Source organism: Diabrotica undecimpunctata, chromosome 3, assembly GCF_040954645.1.
Source record: "Diabrotica undecimpunctata isolate CICGRU chromosome 3, icDiaUnde3, whole genome shotgun sequence".
NCBI lineage: Eukaryota > Metazoa > Arthropoda > Insecta > Coleoptera > Chrysomelidae > Diabrotica > Diabrotica undecimpunctata.
Window position 1 is genome coordinate 58,580,301 of NC_092805.1, and position 16,534 is coordinate 58,596,834.

The window sequence follows — 16,534 nt, forward strand, 5'->3', positions numbered from 1 at the left end:
GCTCATTGTAGCTTTTCTAAAGCTTTTTGACAATTATCGTTTCGTATAGAATCGTTTCGCCTTTCGATTAGTGTTGTTAAGGGCTTAGCGATATTGACAAAGTCTTAGACCAACCGTTGGTACTATGTGATTAATCCAAAGAAACTTCATAGAATATCTTTTGGTACTGGCTATTCTCAAATTGCATGAACATTTTAAGGTCAGCTGTTATACTATTACCCGACACTATTACAATATTGCCTAAATATCCAACCTGTCGTTGAAACAATTTTTTGGGCCCAGTTTCATAATAGCTATAGGTAATCATTGAAACACATCACTTAGAGTCTTGGAATTCTTGTTAAATGATCTTCTAGCTACAATTACATCATCCAATTATACCATACATATTTGCCCTGAAAGTTCTCTTAAAATTGCCTTCGGTAGCGTCTCAAATGTAGTGGAGGCATTACATAGATCAAAACGCATAACTGTAAATTGCCAAATACCTGATTCTATCAAGAATGGGATTTTTTCTCGATCAACTGGCTTCCATTTCTACATTCTACATACTTCCATTTCGCATAGAGGACCAACGGAAAATGTACACAATATATCGTATATTTTGGGTAAGGAGCAACTATCTTTTTTTGTTGCCGCATTAAGCTGGTGGTAGTCGACACAAACATAGGTGGAACTATTCTAAGCTCATTACAGGTAAAGTCCGAGGATTACTTGATGGTTCAATGACCCCTTGTTTGCCGATATTTTTAATTCTACAGGACCTACAGGAACGGTTTTAGTTCTCGAGATCGATTTTCTAGTTTTTAGACCGTCGTGTTGGTTTCTTGCAGTTACAACGAAAGTGACCTACTTTACCACATTCCCAATATTTGGACGTTTCTTCGGCATCGATTTATTTTTAGAGACATTTTCCTCAGACGTTCACCGATCAGTCAGTCTTCTTTGCTAATGGCTCACACTCGATATCATCGCAAAGGTTGACTTCCAAATTTGCATTACAAAGCAGTAGTAAGCGCTTTATCTAATAATTGTGAACTTGCTAATTGGAAACATTTTTGTAAGTTGCTATCTTTTTCAAACCATTATCTGATTTGTCTATTGGTATTAAATTTTATAATAGGCTTTTGAATAAGCTCACTGTACAATATCTGCTTCAAATTTCTGAAAGGTCTCCCTTTTACACTGCTTTCTGTTTTCCAATTAGGTTTTGTGTACTTGTTGTAGATAGGTATCTTCAAACCATTTTTCAAGACGATTGAATAAGGTTTGATAACAGTATTCTTGCTTCTTAGGAATCTCATTAAATGTCGGCAGCATCACCTCATAGAGCGGTAGTTAATGAAAAAAATTTGACTGCTGACTCTTTTGTCCAATAGTGGGCCATCACAGCAGTTTCAAACTCTCTGATAGTTTCAAATACATCGACCTAACAAATACAAAAACTTAATGTCATAAACTTAATCAAAAACAATAAGTTACCCTAAAATCATAAAAGATCTAAGAAAAACAAAAAAAAAAAAAGATTAATAGAAATCATCAAGGAAAAAAAGCAAAAATTTAATTTAAAGAGAGGAATATCCAATTCATAGATAACAAACAATTTCACATAATATCAGGCTAAAGACAGTTGCACTCAAATTGACATATTAAAATACTGAATAGTAAACCAGAAAATCAAGAATGATGGCTTGGAAAAATAAAGGGAAAAGAAAAAAGGAAACGATTGTTAACAGAACATCCTTTATTTAAATTTAAAGCTTTAAAATATATAAGCAACGGAAAAACGTTAAGCGAAATATGAGTATCAGCTTTGAATAACTGGATCACCCGGTATAGAGCTCTAATATTGTTACCACCGTCAGTAATCCGATAGGCTTAACCCCAAGTGCGTTTTTGCTTCAGTTTGGTATTTCCTTCATTCAAACAAACTTTTGATTTTAAAGTTTTATTAAGAAATTTACGCACAAAAAGTTTTCGTCAAATAAACGCCACCAAAATCGATTTAGAAGTTTTAATCTCAAAATCTGATAATTCTGCTGGGAAAAGATTACCGGATTACCTAACAGACAAACAAATCTGATAATTTTAAATTATTTCAAAGCAAATCTTGAAATAATTAGATTATCATGAAAAAAAAAAATCACTACAACAGAGGTATTAAGAATTAAATAATTGAAGTAGCTACTGTCTAAAATACCAACAAAATAAATGATAATAATAAACTTTACTCACGACTAACTTTACTCATTGACTAACTGTCAATAAGAGAAAAAATTAATAATTTATAGGCCGAACAGCAAACCAAACAGAAATTTTTAATGGTATAGTATAGATTAAGAACTTAACAATATTTTAAAATGAGTTATATATCTTGCCATAATACCCGTTTAAAAATATCTTATTAATAGGCGCCCTTTAGCTATTTTTATTGATTAAGTTACCAAATTCCATTAAATATTATAACCACGTTACAGTTTTAGTTTATTCACTTAAAAATTTAGTGTTTTTAGTTATATGGTTTATATTTAGAATATGCAGTGCACTGCAATAAATAACCTATATTATACTAGGAGAAAATTGTTTACCTAATATTTTAACCTTTTAAATTGTTAACAGTTACACAAATATGATGTGCTTGGATGATACAACTTTAAAAACTTTGTCACGGGATCTAAAATGTATTAGTATGTTTGTTTCATTCACGAAATAATAATCACGACTGTCTCAACCTATTTCAATAATTAGCACTAAACTTTAAGCACTAAACTCTTTTCTCATTTTATTGACTACAGGTCACTTGTAATACTCAGTTTGAGCTGAATCACATTACTTTAAAAATCGTCCTTAATACTTTATACTGAAAATGTTTAAGTACTTCCAGGTTAAAGTTGGTAGCAGTACTTTAGTTAATAAGTAAAAGTGCTTGTAGACATTGGTTTTTGTCAATGGAAAACATTATGCTTGTGTACATGTAATATTTTCTAACTGACTGACTTTGGAGGTCGCCAGAAGTCGCTGGAACACACAAAAGAATGGGCTGCTTCAAGGAAGCGTATTTCTTCTTTTCTAACTGGAAGTCTATTTAACATATATATGAACAAATAACTCTTTGAAGCAGATACACAGAAATTTGTATATGCCGACGATTGTGCCTTTACAGTTCAGATCGAGGACTTTGGAATTATTGAACAAAAATTATCTGAAGCCCGCATATATCTTAGTACCTACTACAAGAAAAATCTAGTCATCTATTCATTCTTTCAATGTACATCCTATATTATTGGATAGTTTCGACGGTATGAACACACAGATTCTAAATACTTTTAAATCTAAGACTGAAACTCAGAAGCGCAAATTAGCGCATCTAATTACCGAACAAATTCCAAAAACTACAACGTTGAAAGCCACTACAGTGGTTCATAACTTTTCTGATACTTCTTCTTTAACTATTGTTGTTCCAGCTTTAACAAAAGCTTTTAATTACTCTGTTATCTTTAGTCACATTCCAATTGAGACAATTATCTGTCAAAGTGAAGAAGCCATCTCCATTTACCTTCCATAAATGCTAAAGTAACTAGACAAGACATCGCTAGAGTTCTTAGAAACTCAAAGCCTCCTTCTCCAAACATTAGCCAATACGAGAAAAAAGCCGTGAGAGAACTTTAGCCAAATCCAAATCTAGTCATTCTTCCCACCGATAAATGAAAGTACCACCGTCATCCTAAACACTTCTTTCTATATCAGTAAACTCTCAATTTTTATTTAGGGATTCTCAGGATTTATAAACATTCTATTTCTGTTTGCAACTCCGATTCAATTTCAGCTCTAGGCCAACACCATTTTCATACAGGTCACAAAAATGATTTTGAAGACTCCAGAACCATAGCCCCGATCTGCTTTTATAAACCAAGAATTATCCGAGAAGCCAAAGAAATTGAAAAAAGCCAAATTGTCTCAATAAAAGAGATGACGGCATCCAGTTACCTGTGAAACGGACACCTCTCATAAAAAAAATATTGTCCGCTTCACGCGCCAATCAAAATCCTAACGTCAGAAATGTTGCGCCAACACCGGCGCCAATCCTTGCGCCAATATTCACGCTAATCCATACGCCAACCTTTACCCAGCGCCAAAGCGAAATATGTCTTTAAAAAAAGCAAAAAGATTCCTGGCAAAATTTTGTTTCTACAACTACTAGTGATACTCCACCATCTCAAGTTTGGACAATAATAAGACAAATAAAAGGTTATAAAACTCCTCCAAAAATTCCAGCTATATCACTGAATGGAAAATTTATAACAGATAACCAAACAATTGCTCAAATCATGGCTGAAAGTTTTGCATGGAAATTCAGGTCTGAAGTCGAACAGATTGAAAGTCCAAATGACCAGAATATACAATTCCTCTTGCTCCACAAATAAGTAGACACGACATTGACGCTATTAACCCTCTTTTTACACAAGAAGAATTAGCACTTGCACTATCCTCTTGTACGAACTCTGCCGCTGGACCAGACAATATCCCAATTATATTCATCAAAATTTTATCTCATTCCAGCCTCGCAATACTGCTGAATCTTTATAACAAGATATGGCATACTCAGCAATTACCCAAACTGTGGCGTGAATTAATTATCATACCAATAAAAAAATCTGATCTACCCCCAAACCTAACAAAATCATACAGACCTATCTCTCTAACCTGTTCATTATGTAAACTGGTTGAGAAAATGATTAATTCAAGATTAACATGGCTTCTCGAAAAATATGCAATAATTCAACCTTTGATAATTTAGTGCTATTACAAACACAAATAGCTTCTGCTATTTTAAACAAACAAGATCTGATCGCTACTGACTTTGATATAGAAGGAGCTTTCGATACTATCTCGCGCCAAGCCATTCTTGAAAAGCTTCGTCAATACAAGATAACAGGAAATATTTACTCCTTCATAAAAAACTTTTTACAACAAATAACGTTCAAAGTAAAAACAAATGGGGAAATTTCGGCGACATTCGGGCAAAATAATGGAGTCCCACAAGGCTCAGTACTTAGTACAACACTGTTTATTCTTGCAATAAATGCTATTTTTTTCCTGTATTTGTCCACCAGTCAAGAAATTAATATATACGGATGACCTTATTTTATATTGTCAAGAAAAAAGTACAATTGCCACATGAAACGTGCTCCAAACCGCTGTAAATCAACTTAGCGAATGGTTCAAAAAAACCGGGTTGGCTCTTTCAACGACTAAATCAAAATTAATACGATTTAGCAGAAGACCCTGCAGCCAAAGTCCAAATATTGCCCTTAATGAAACTCCATTGCCACTAGTTACTCACCACAAAATACTTGGTTTAACGTTTGATACTAGGCTAACTTGGAAACAGCATATTAGTGTATTAAAGGGCAATGCAATAAAGAGACTCAATATCATCAAGGCACTATCAAAGTACACATGGGGTGCGGACGAAACCATCTTACTTAATATATATAGAGCATTAATTCGCACAAAACTGGACTAGGGCAGCTTCATATACATGTCTGCATCAAAATATGACTTAAAGCTACTGAACTCATTTCATAACACTTCTATTCGTCTTTGCTTATACGCTTTCATATCTAGTCTCATAGATAGCCTTTACTGCGAGGCTAATGAACCACCTCTCTGGATTCGACGAGAGTATCTTCTTCAATCTTACTTTGCTTCTGTATCGGCAAACCCATCCAATCCAGTCTACTATTTAATTACTTCATCATCCTGTCCGGAGACCCCGCAAAGGATCCAATCAATAACAGACATCCAGAAATTAACTCTAAGAAAAACCATCGACCTTACTAAAACACATCCCTTCCCAATCCCGGATACTCCGCCTTGAAATAGACCAATTCCACATTTAATCACTTCTCTATTAAAATACAGTAAACATGAAACCTCAAGCCTTCTCATAAGACAACTCTTCAAAGAAATCATAAGCAAGAACCAATTCCAAAAAATTCTGTATACAGATGCCTCCAAAAGCGAAGCAGGCGTTACCACATATGATGAAATAATAAAATCATCTTTTTTACCGAATTTATGCAGCGTATTTACTGGAGAACTTTATGCGATACTACAAACTTTTAAAAAACTAAAAACAGATGATAAAAACCAAGCAATATACACAGACTCCCTGTCGTCACTACAATCGATAAAAAGTCTATACTCTCAGCATCCCTTAGTTCAAGAAATCCATAGGACTTACAGTGCACTCGATTTTCAAGGTGTAAATGTCACGATCATCTTTCTAACATCCCATATCGGCATCCCCGGTAATGAAAAAACAGAATAAACAGCCAAGCAAGCTTCTTGTGTAAACAGTCAATCCTCAAAAGCCCAACATATTCAAATCCATAATGACCTAAAGCAAATTTTCAAGCAATAACAGTATCATATCTGGCAAACCCACTGGAACACAATCAAGAGTGCATTACATGAGATATGGCAGACTGTTGAAAAATTTGAACTTCCAACTATCTCTAGAAACGAAAAAGCTGTCATCCGAAGATTAAGAATATGACATACCCGATTCACACATGAATACTTAATGAAGTCCGAGCCAAAGCCCAATTGCCAAATCTGCTTAAGTGTATTAACTGTGAAACACATCCTGATCGAGTGTCCCCGGTACGCAAAACACAGAGTGCAACATAAACTTAAGTCTAATATCAAAGACATTCTAAACTCACCCGATCAAGGATCAAGTCTTTAACCTCCTTGGTTTCTTGAAAGACATTCAGTTGTTCAACAGAATATGATCCCTTGTTTTCCATGTACTTTACTTATATTATATTATTTAGTCATAGGGTCTAAGCTTATTAACTGTAGCAATTAGTTACATGTGCTTATTGTAATTATTGTACACAATATTGTTTGTGTCAATGGTCATTGTAGCCAAGACACATTAATTTAATAAAAAAAATATATATATTTTATAATGTTAAATATAAATAATGTCTATCTGTATCTTTACATATTATGGTAAATCAATTTTACTATTATAAAATAATACGTAATCAAGGGTACACATATAATACAATATTTTCTGTTTATCATATTTATATATATTTTATTCTAAAGATTTATAATTTAAAATCGAAACACAAATATATTTTAACCGGATTTTTCGATAAAAACATTAAAACATTTGAGCTTAACATCCATCGGTAAAATAAAGTCGTCTATCCTCTTCTATTCATTATTTTGATAGCCAGGCACGCAATCTCTGAAAAACAAACTCGTTTCGCAGTTTTTCATCCACATCCTCGAATGCCATCATCTCTGTCGTCGAGGGGTGGAAATAAACAGACACACACACTGAATAGACGATGGCAATTCCTTACTGCTACTAAAATACGATACAAACGCACACGCTTTCCGGTGTCATTTGGGTTTTAGGCTTTCCTACTAGTAAGCTTTGTTTTGCTTATTGGAATAACAATAATATGGCGTATAGTTCAGAATATCTATTTATGTCGTAACTTTCTGTATTAATTTTAAGGAAATCCGTTTAATGATTGAAACTGACTTACAAATAATATTCATACAGATTGGTTTTCTTATTGCCAGGAAAATAAATAAGTTTTCCTATTACAGAAAATGATTCGACAATAAATTTATTAATTTTACCAGGAAGATAATTCTTCGCATCTATTGCTATTTGTCATTTGAATTCAGTTCATTGTTTCAAAGAATATAGTTTCAAGCATGAATTTAATCTTATAAATTTCAAATGTCCAAAAAGCTGACTGCCAATATTAGGTTAAAATAATAGTTTGTGAGTTTAATCTGTCTCAAATTTTTAAATGAGGTACAGAAATTTATTCGATCTTAGTTTCCAATTAATAGCCTCCTCTATTTTCCCCCTCGGTACTAACCGTAATAGTTTATATTATTTACCACTTATAATATTGCTGAGATATAAGACTTAGCCATGCTGTACTACTTTATTTCTTCTCGGCAAAGCCAAGACTTGAGTATGCCTGTTTACCTATAGCACTAAATTTAACTGATTTAAGAAGAAGAATACCGAGGCAAGAATGCATGCTAACAAATTTCGTCAAATATAGAATTAGATTTTTTTATTAGATTTGAAAAAGAAAGTTAAAGAAATGTTCAGTAGACATCAGAAATATATTTTAAATGATGTGTCACAAACCCCTACTCCCTATTTAAAAATTTAAGAGTTTAAAACTCCTCTTCAAGGGTATTAAATTAAGGGATGGAATTCCTACGTAGTATAAGGTCGCTTTAACACTTAAAATTAACGTTTTTCAGGATTTTTTTAAAATATGGATGTTTCTCACTGCATAACTAAAGTTTATAGAAGCATAAAAAGCGGAGAAAAAGACAAAAAAAACTAAAAATGCTAAATTGGAATTTATAAACTATTATAAGAATAATCGAATTAGTTGAGAGTGCACCTAATGATTATTTAGGATATAGCACTAGGTGATGAGATAATTTACGGAAGTACCCATATAATATACAATGTTAAAAGTATCCAGCTTATAGACTTAAATTAACATTTTGTAAATTTTATTTATGGAAAACTTCACCAGACGGTTGTAGTATAGTACTAGTTTTATTAATTTTTTTAACAAAATAATAAATATATAAAATTTTAATTTTGATAGTTTTGATAAGTTTATTCAAATAGCATATAAAGGCGAAAACATAGCGGCGTTTGTTGGTATTATTCCCAAGTTGTACCGTCCATAATAAAAATAATAAAACTCGTTTATTCGTTTAAATAATAGCATATATTCAATTAAAACCATATTTAACTAAATATCTCAGCCAGAATTGTAGATTATCTTCATTTTCTAAACACATTTTCTAACAAATCCCTGGATAAGATAAAATTACCTTTAGAATACCTGCGCTTAAGAAAAGTGAATATTCTGTAGTGTTTTCTGTGTCACGGTCGTCATCAGAATGATTTTGTTCGAAAACGTGAGTTTTTCATCCAAAACTTCCGTAAATTGTGATCAATGTGACAACCTGGCGGCGTCCCGATGCTCTAGTCTCGTACGCCTGTGTAGGAGGTGTGCGCCTCGCCAGCGGCGCCATCGCCGCCGTACGGTCGCCCGTAACCATGGCGACGGGCCGGATCGGGTCCGAACCCGCACGGCCGCTTCGGCATGCCGCTTCAGTCGAATTCCCGCCATTCTCGAAGTGAAAACAAGCGAAGACGCTCGCTCGCACCGGTCACGTGGCATCCAAGCACACTTTTCAGAGATCGGCGCGTGCGAAAACGATCCTGCACCCTCGCAAAGAGAGAGTCGAGTCGATCTCTTGATTTCGTAGCACCCGGGCGAAGGGCCCAAGCAGTACGTGTGAAGTAGTAGTGGGCTGAGCGCGTATTTCCTTTTCTAGGACGGACGTACAACGAAACGCAGTAAGTTTCATAACAGAAATTATGTTTTTCCAACCCAAAAATGCCCTGCATGTTATTGTGACGCAGATTATATATTTTCCCCTCTGCCGATTTATATACTAAACTTCTCTGAGAGATGTATTTTCTGTTGAATAAATTTTTGAAAATCAGAAGTAAAATATACATTTTTCATCCAAGAAGTTTTCTTTATAGAAATTAAAAAAAAATCGCTGCTATTTGTGCGTTTTTTAGAATATTATGAACAAATTTAAAATAAAACAATAAAAACATTCTATTATGACGGAACCAAAATACTCTTTTAATAAATTTATATCAACAATTTGTCGTATTTTAATTATTATCGTATTAAAAGCCCGCTTTGGTGATTGTCAAAAAAAAAACAATCAAAATTTGTTTTACAAACTTTGTGCAACAAACATAAAATTCCAATAAAATATTAATTGTTTTAAATAAGACTTGAAGGAAAAGTTTGGTTACGTCTTCAAAAGCTGGTAGCTAGTATTTAAAAAGATATTGACGTATGTCACTTTTCGATATATGTCAATAAAATAAAAATATATTACATTAAGTTATCACTCACAGATACTATGTTGTCCCTAAATAAAAAAAAAATTTACGATTATTAAAGAAATCCTGTTAATTTGATCAGTTATGTAAATTGATGTTGATTTAATCGGGCACTTTCAATTAAGGTTGGTACGAAATTATTCATCAAAACATACTTTTTTTTTAAACTACTATCGATGTCGAAGACATTTGAAGTACTTAAAACCATTTAAGGGTTTTTAGTGTTAAAAATTGTATATTTTATTTAATCGTGGCATAGTTAAGTGAATTCGCACTTTTTCATAACTTTAGGTTGTTCCTAGAGTCCAGTATTAGCAGATCGGAAAATTACTGTGTAAAGTAATTCAAAATATTAATTTCATTTAAAACAGTGTTTTGTACGATTATTTTAAAAGTAATATAAATTATGTATTGTTATTTTAGTCTCGATGGCAGTGTACTTGATTAAGTTTCTTTCTAAAGTGAAACTCACAGTAGCAGTAAACTTGATTATATCTAGAAAACGACCACTGTAAATCTGATGCAGATTATGTTTCCGTTTTAATTGTTGTTTACACCGGTAATTTTGTCTTCTTGATGTTTGATTTAAAAATTTAAGCTTTCACTAAAACTTCAACCGTTTCCGAATATTATAGAATGTTTACTATAAACATAATATTTTTATACTTAAATTAAAATAAGGTTATTTACAAAATAGTGGATCAATAAAGAATTTACAAGAAAATCTTGATTTTGATCATTTCTTAGAATTTTTAAAGAAGGCACCAAAAGACTACAAAATAATCGTTTCTTTTTAAATAATAACTGTACTCAAAAACAAAATAACTAAATGATTTATGATAATAAATATCGCTTTTAAGATAAAAATTTTATTATGGGACAAAATAGTGCCGAAAATACGATTTGTAAATATTGTTACTCATGAACAATATTCTATTGACGCCTTTAATTGCCAATCAAAAATTTAACTGACATATGTCAATTATCAAAAAATATCAATACATTAACAGCGCTTGTCAATTATTAAAAGTCAGTAAATGATTTTGAAATATTTTCGCTCTATTTTGTGTAAATAACAACGAAGGTTCATTTACAGTAACTTCTTACATTTGTATGAAATTATCGATGTGCGACATAAAGTTGGTCTATTAAACTATTTGGTCTTTTACGATGAGATTATTTGATCAATATAGCATCTATTCGCTAATTTTATTTTTAAAATTTTTATGCCTGGAGTAATTCTTAAAAATTATATTGGTTTCATTAACGAAAATCTTTAATCCAAGAATACATTTCTTAGCTTTCTGGCTAATCCAAATTGCCATTTTTCGTTTTTTTTATCTCAACTATTAATAAAATTACCGATGGAACTGTAAAATGCACTGCCGGCTATTTCGTTTTAATTATTTAAATACTATCAAATAGTCTTCTTAGGAACACACATTTTTTTGTGAATCATATTATTATATATCTTTTATAAAGTGATCTGCACTTTAATACGATGGACTGTTATAGGGATGTTTTTCCCGTAAAAGGTCAGTTGCAATTTTCATGGCAGCCGTGTATTAAAAATTTGTCCAGCTAAAAATTCCAATATTAGAGTTAAGCTTGGCAAACAATTTTTACAATATTGTATAAAAATGTCATCATATACATCAATATTTTAATAAAAATTGTTAAAGTATCAATAAAGCTATCAGAATAACCCAAAATAGGTTTAACAATCAAACATGTATCTGCCAAATTCCAACTAATAATTAACTTATCAGATGAACGTGATGTAATATATCATAAATATAAGGATATTAATTAGTGTAATTGGATTGAAAATATACGGTTTTAAAATTAGCCGCTTTTGAAAAATTTAACTAATATGTGACACGTATCTGATCACAGTAAGTAAGTTCTTTGACGTATGTGTCGCGTAATTCGATCTTCGAAAGTGATTCAGATTTGGATTGTATCTATACTATGATTTCTATATTATTCGTATGTGTGGATTTTGTAGAAATATTGAAGACATTATGTTAAATCAATTTCAATTATTATTAGTTATTTCCTTAGTTATTCGTTATTAGTTATTTCAATCTTATGACCAAAACTTATTTGAGTGGTGTTGCGAGTAGGGAAATATTGTTCCCGGACAGTTAAATCTGTAGTCATCGACATTATGTCGTTAATTTTATTACTTTTAAGTATGCAATATTAAATTTAAACACGTCCTCTGCTTGGTGATGGGGTTATATAGCAGGTACTTTAAAGTTCACTGAAGATGGTCTGATAAGACCGAAAACGTTCGTTGTAAATAAAATAAACAATTTTAACCATGTTGATTTTTCTAAATTAATTTTTTAAATAAATATATACACATTACAACAAAAGTTTTCACTTTAACGTAAAGTTTTTAAACTCCTATGGTACTAGTATAAAGCCAACTCCCGGAACTCTCCCTTTTTAAGCTAATGTCAATTAAGTTTCGGTTTTGAAATTTATGAGTTTCATCTATATATTATGTATATTTACTAAAAATTTTGGAGATTTACTTAAATTTACACCAACATATTCAATTTTTTAATGTGGTATTATAAATTTTTTTTTTGAGTTTCATTAACATTTTTCTGTAACACAATATACTACTCACCTCCTAATTTCATATTTATACCGCTTTCAAAGTGCCATGAAATACCGATAATAGATGCTAGAGGTCGATCATATTTATACTTATTTCACCATCTGAAATTACTCACTTATTTGCCAGTAACCTAATCTTAAAATGAAGATCCTAATAATTTTGTTTTTGTAGTCCAAAATGCCCAAACACAAAAAAGCCTATCTTTACTGTTCAACTCTTTTTTTAATTACCTTTAAGTATTTTCTACTAACACCTGATCACCTATATAAATTAAGCACAAAGAAATTGTTTTCTTGAAATTTTGGTGGTATCTGATCTAAGACTAATTATTAAGATAGACTACGCTCTAGCCCGGATAAAAACCGACTTTCATATGAAATTTTCATATATCTTTTACATCTATGCATCATAACAGTGGTTGTTATTTCAATATACACATCTCTCTTAATCTTCAGATCTGGTACTAGTATAAAGCCAACTCCCGGAACTCTCCCGTTTTAAGCTAATGTCAATTAAGTTTCGGTTTTGAAATTTATATATATACTAACACCTGACCACCTATATAAATTAAGCACAAAGAAATTGTTTTTTTGAAATTTTGGTGGTATCTGATCTAAGACTAATTATTAAGATAGACTACGCTCTAGCCCGGATAAAAACCGACTTTCATATGAAATTTTCATATATCTTTTACATCTATGTATCATAACAGTGGTTGTTATTTCAATATACAGATCTGTCTTATTCTTCAGATACTTACTGAGACCTTTTTATTAACTGATCACCACAATACTGGTTCTATTTGTCAGCATAATGTCCATGAACTTAATTATCTTTCTTCAGGGAATAATACAGGCCAGTTTATTTATTAATCCCTGTCTCCAAACCATATCGTATGCGACTATTTTTGTTTATTTTGAAAACTAACTTTTTGAAAAGTTGTTAATGATAATACTTGATCCGTATAATTTCTATAAGGGCGAAAACCTGCTTATTCAGTGAAAACATTTTCAGGTATCCTGTGACTATCTCTGTTGAGAAAAAGCTTTTTGAGTGGTTTATATACCATGCTGAGCAGGACTATGGGTCGGTAGTTTTCTGACTTTTCATTTGGTTTGTCCGGTTTCGAAATTGCAATTATCTTTGTTCGCTTAAGTGAGAAAGGACTGTTACCTGAGTGAAATATATTAGTGTAGCACATAGCAAGCCACTGTTTCGCGTATGCACGCACCACTGTGTATCAGGAACTCAAACTCAGGTGCTTTATCTGATTTAATTTTTTTCACCGTTTGTGTTTGATTTTACAAATAAAAATTATTGCTAAATATTTCATTTTGTTTGTTTGTTTTAATGCCACTAAGTCTTTTTTCACCTTAAAATATGTGTTCAGTCTCGTGGAGCTCTGGATAGAGATACTATATGGACGGTAATCTTGTTAGAAGACATTTTATCCTCTCTAGATTCCAGAAAAAAAAAATAACCTGAGATACGCAGATGACACACTTAAACTTGCAGCAAATGAAGTCCAAATGGTAACCGTTATTGAACGGATAAGCGAAGAATTCGAACTTCGGATCAATACAGGAAAATCTAAAATAATGATCGTAGACAGAGCAAATATTAATCTACTACACATACTCCTAGTGACGAATTTTAAAGTGGTAGACATATTTGTATACTTGGGCTCCCTGATAAGCAACAAAGGTTATTGCTCCTTAGAAATCAAGCGTTTATAGGAATGGCCTGAAACGCAACAGTTAAACTGATTAAAATATTGGAAGACCGAACAATAACAAGGAATACTAAGCTCAGTTTGGTCAATGCCCTTATTTTTTACCACTTTCGAGAAACTACTTGTATAATTCTTCATATGTTTTAGTCTATCCGGACACATATTTAGTGCGATACTCCCTAGAGATGATTTCCTTTGTAGCGTTTAATAGTGCACCCACAAATGTCTGTAATGTAATGTAGTTTATTGGATTTAACTCAAGGTGTGGTCTAGTTGTTGAGAGAACTTCTTTCAGTTCACTTTTCTAAGACTCGACCTAGATCGAGGATGTGATCTGATTATTGCTGAGATTGATATGCCGATGGTGATAAGCACAGGATAATGTTGAATATGTAGGAAGTATACAAAGAAACTTTTCTCTATTTCCATATAGCTGATTTAAATGTTGCTTTATCTTTAGTATCGACCACTCAATATATGTTTTGCTCTTCGGATCATTCGACTAGTGTCTTCTCAATTTCATCATTCATTGTATAATTCCACATTTCGTGGTAACTGTTAAAGTTACCGATGTATACATTAGATGTGGATTGGTCTTTATCACCTCTGGTTTCTATGTAGGGGTAGGAGGTTTGTATATGTTAACAACGGTAATCTCTTCAATTTTGGTTATAACCTTATGTATATTGTTTTTATTGGAAACGGTAAGCAGGAACCCATTTTTTTATATTGCTTTGAATGTAGATTGCGACACGCCAATATTTGTTGTAATTGGTTATCTGAAATCGTAAATCGTATTCAGGTATCTTTCCCCTCTAATCAACCTGAACTTTTTCTACAACATGGGTCTCTTCTATGGCTACCAGGTCAATGTTGTATAGGATTTCCTGCAACATTTGGCATTTATCTTTGCTTATGCTCTCGATGTTAAGGTGGGGTACTCAGATACACGGTCCGAGATCTCGACTCGGTTTTGCATGTATATTTTGCAATTTAATTTTATATGATAAAAGGTATGATGTTAAGGTGGGGTACTCTTTTGTATTCATTTTAAATATTAAAAGTTTGTCATGGTGGCCATATTATCTTTATAAATATTATTTAAAAATTGAAAGATAGATAGATATACCATGTTTTTACCTTGTTTAGGCTTTTGCCTCTTTAAGGAAGGTTGTTCCATTTTTTTGTGGAGCCAGGAGTGTGTTTGGTAAACGTCAAAGTGATATGCGAATGGTGAATTTAGTAGTGGAGTGCTAGAAAAATTGAGGTTCAGAAGGTGGCGTATTGTGATGAGGAGTGCACAAGACGAATTATTGCCAGACAAGCCAAGGGGAACTTCATGGTGCTACCAGTCATACTTGGAACAGCTCTTAATCAGCGTTTTTGGCTTGCAGTTGTTAGCTGCGATATTTAATAATATATAATATATATATATATATATATATATATATATATATATATATATATATATATATATATATATATTTCTAAAGTATTCAACTAGTGAATTCAGAGGTTTAATCGGTCATTCAGGTTGGCAAATAAAAAAAGAAGTCAACTACTTCATAAGTTTATCGAAGACGTTTCGCTTTATATTTCTAAAGCTTCATCAGTTCTCTAAAATATAACAAATGACATAGAGTTTATAAGAAATACAGATGTTTATAGTTCATAACTTACAACTCAATATGTAGTATATTATCGATGTTATCATATATCTACTGTACACTTTACTCAATATTTAAAACTAACTTAATCAAAAAAGAAAAAACAAAAAACAACACACAAACTTTGCCGAAAATAATGTTCATATTCGTAGATATGAATATTTAAAAAATTTTAAACGAACATTTGGCTTCATTTAGATGGTTCTCCGCTGAAGACCAACAAAGTTCTGATTTATTGCAATCTAGCAAACAACTTGACGCGATACCGAAAATTTTTTTATTTAAGGGCCATGTGTCACCAAATTCCAAGGTTTGAGACAATTATGAACTTCTACAGGGGACATTGCATAATTAGTTGGACGGGTGGAATTTGTATGGCGGAAATATTTTGATATATTATTTTTAATTTATGTTTTAATGAAACTTGGAAATAGGGGATGATTTTGTTATTATTTTGAATGGAAAATACGCCAACTTTTAACTGAAGAATAATT

General features: G+C 32.1%; 1 protein-coding gene across 7 annotated transcripts in view; it reads left to right on the plus strand.

The window, feature by feature from the left end:
- Nucleotides 1-16,534, plus strand: part of Rbp6 (RNA-binding protein 6) — a 1,719,762-nt gene that overhangs the window by 652,631 nt on the left and 1,050,597 nt on the right. The window contains exon 1 of one of the 7 annotated variants that reach the window (XM_072525976.1): nucleotides 9,143-9,442. The exons of 5 other annotated variants lie outside the window; for them this stretch is intronic. The gene's annotated coding sequence lies outside the window, so the exon portion shown is untranslated. Of the gene's footprint in view, nucleotides 1-9,142; nucleotides 9,443-16,534 lie in introns of those variants that run through there. One more of the 7 variants, XM_072525975.1, reaches the window with a different exon arrangement.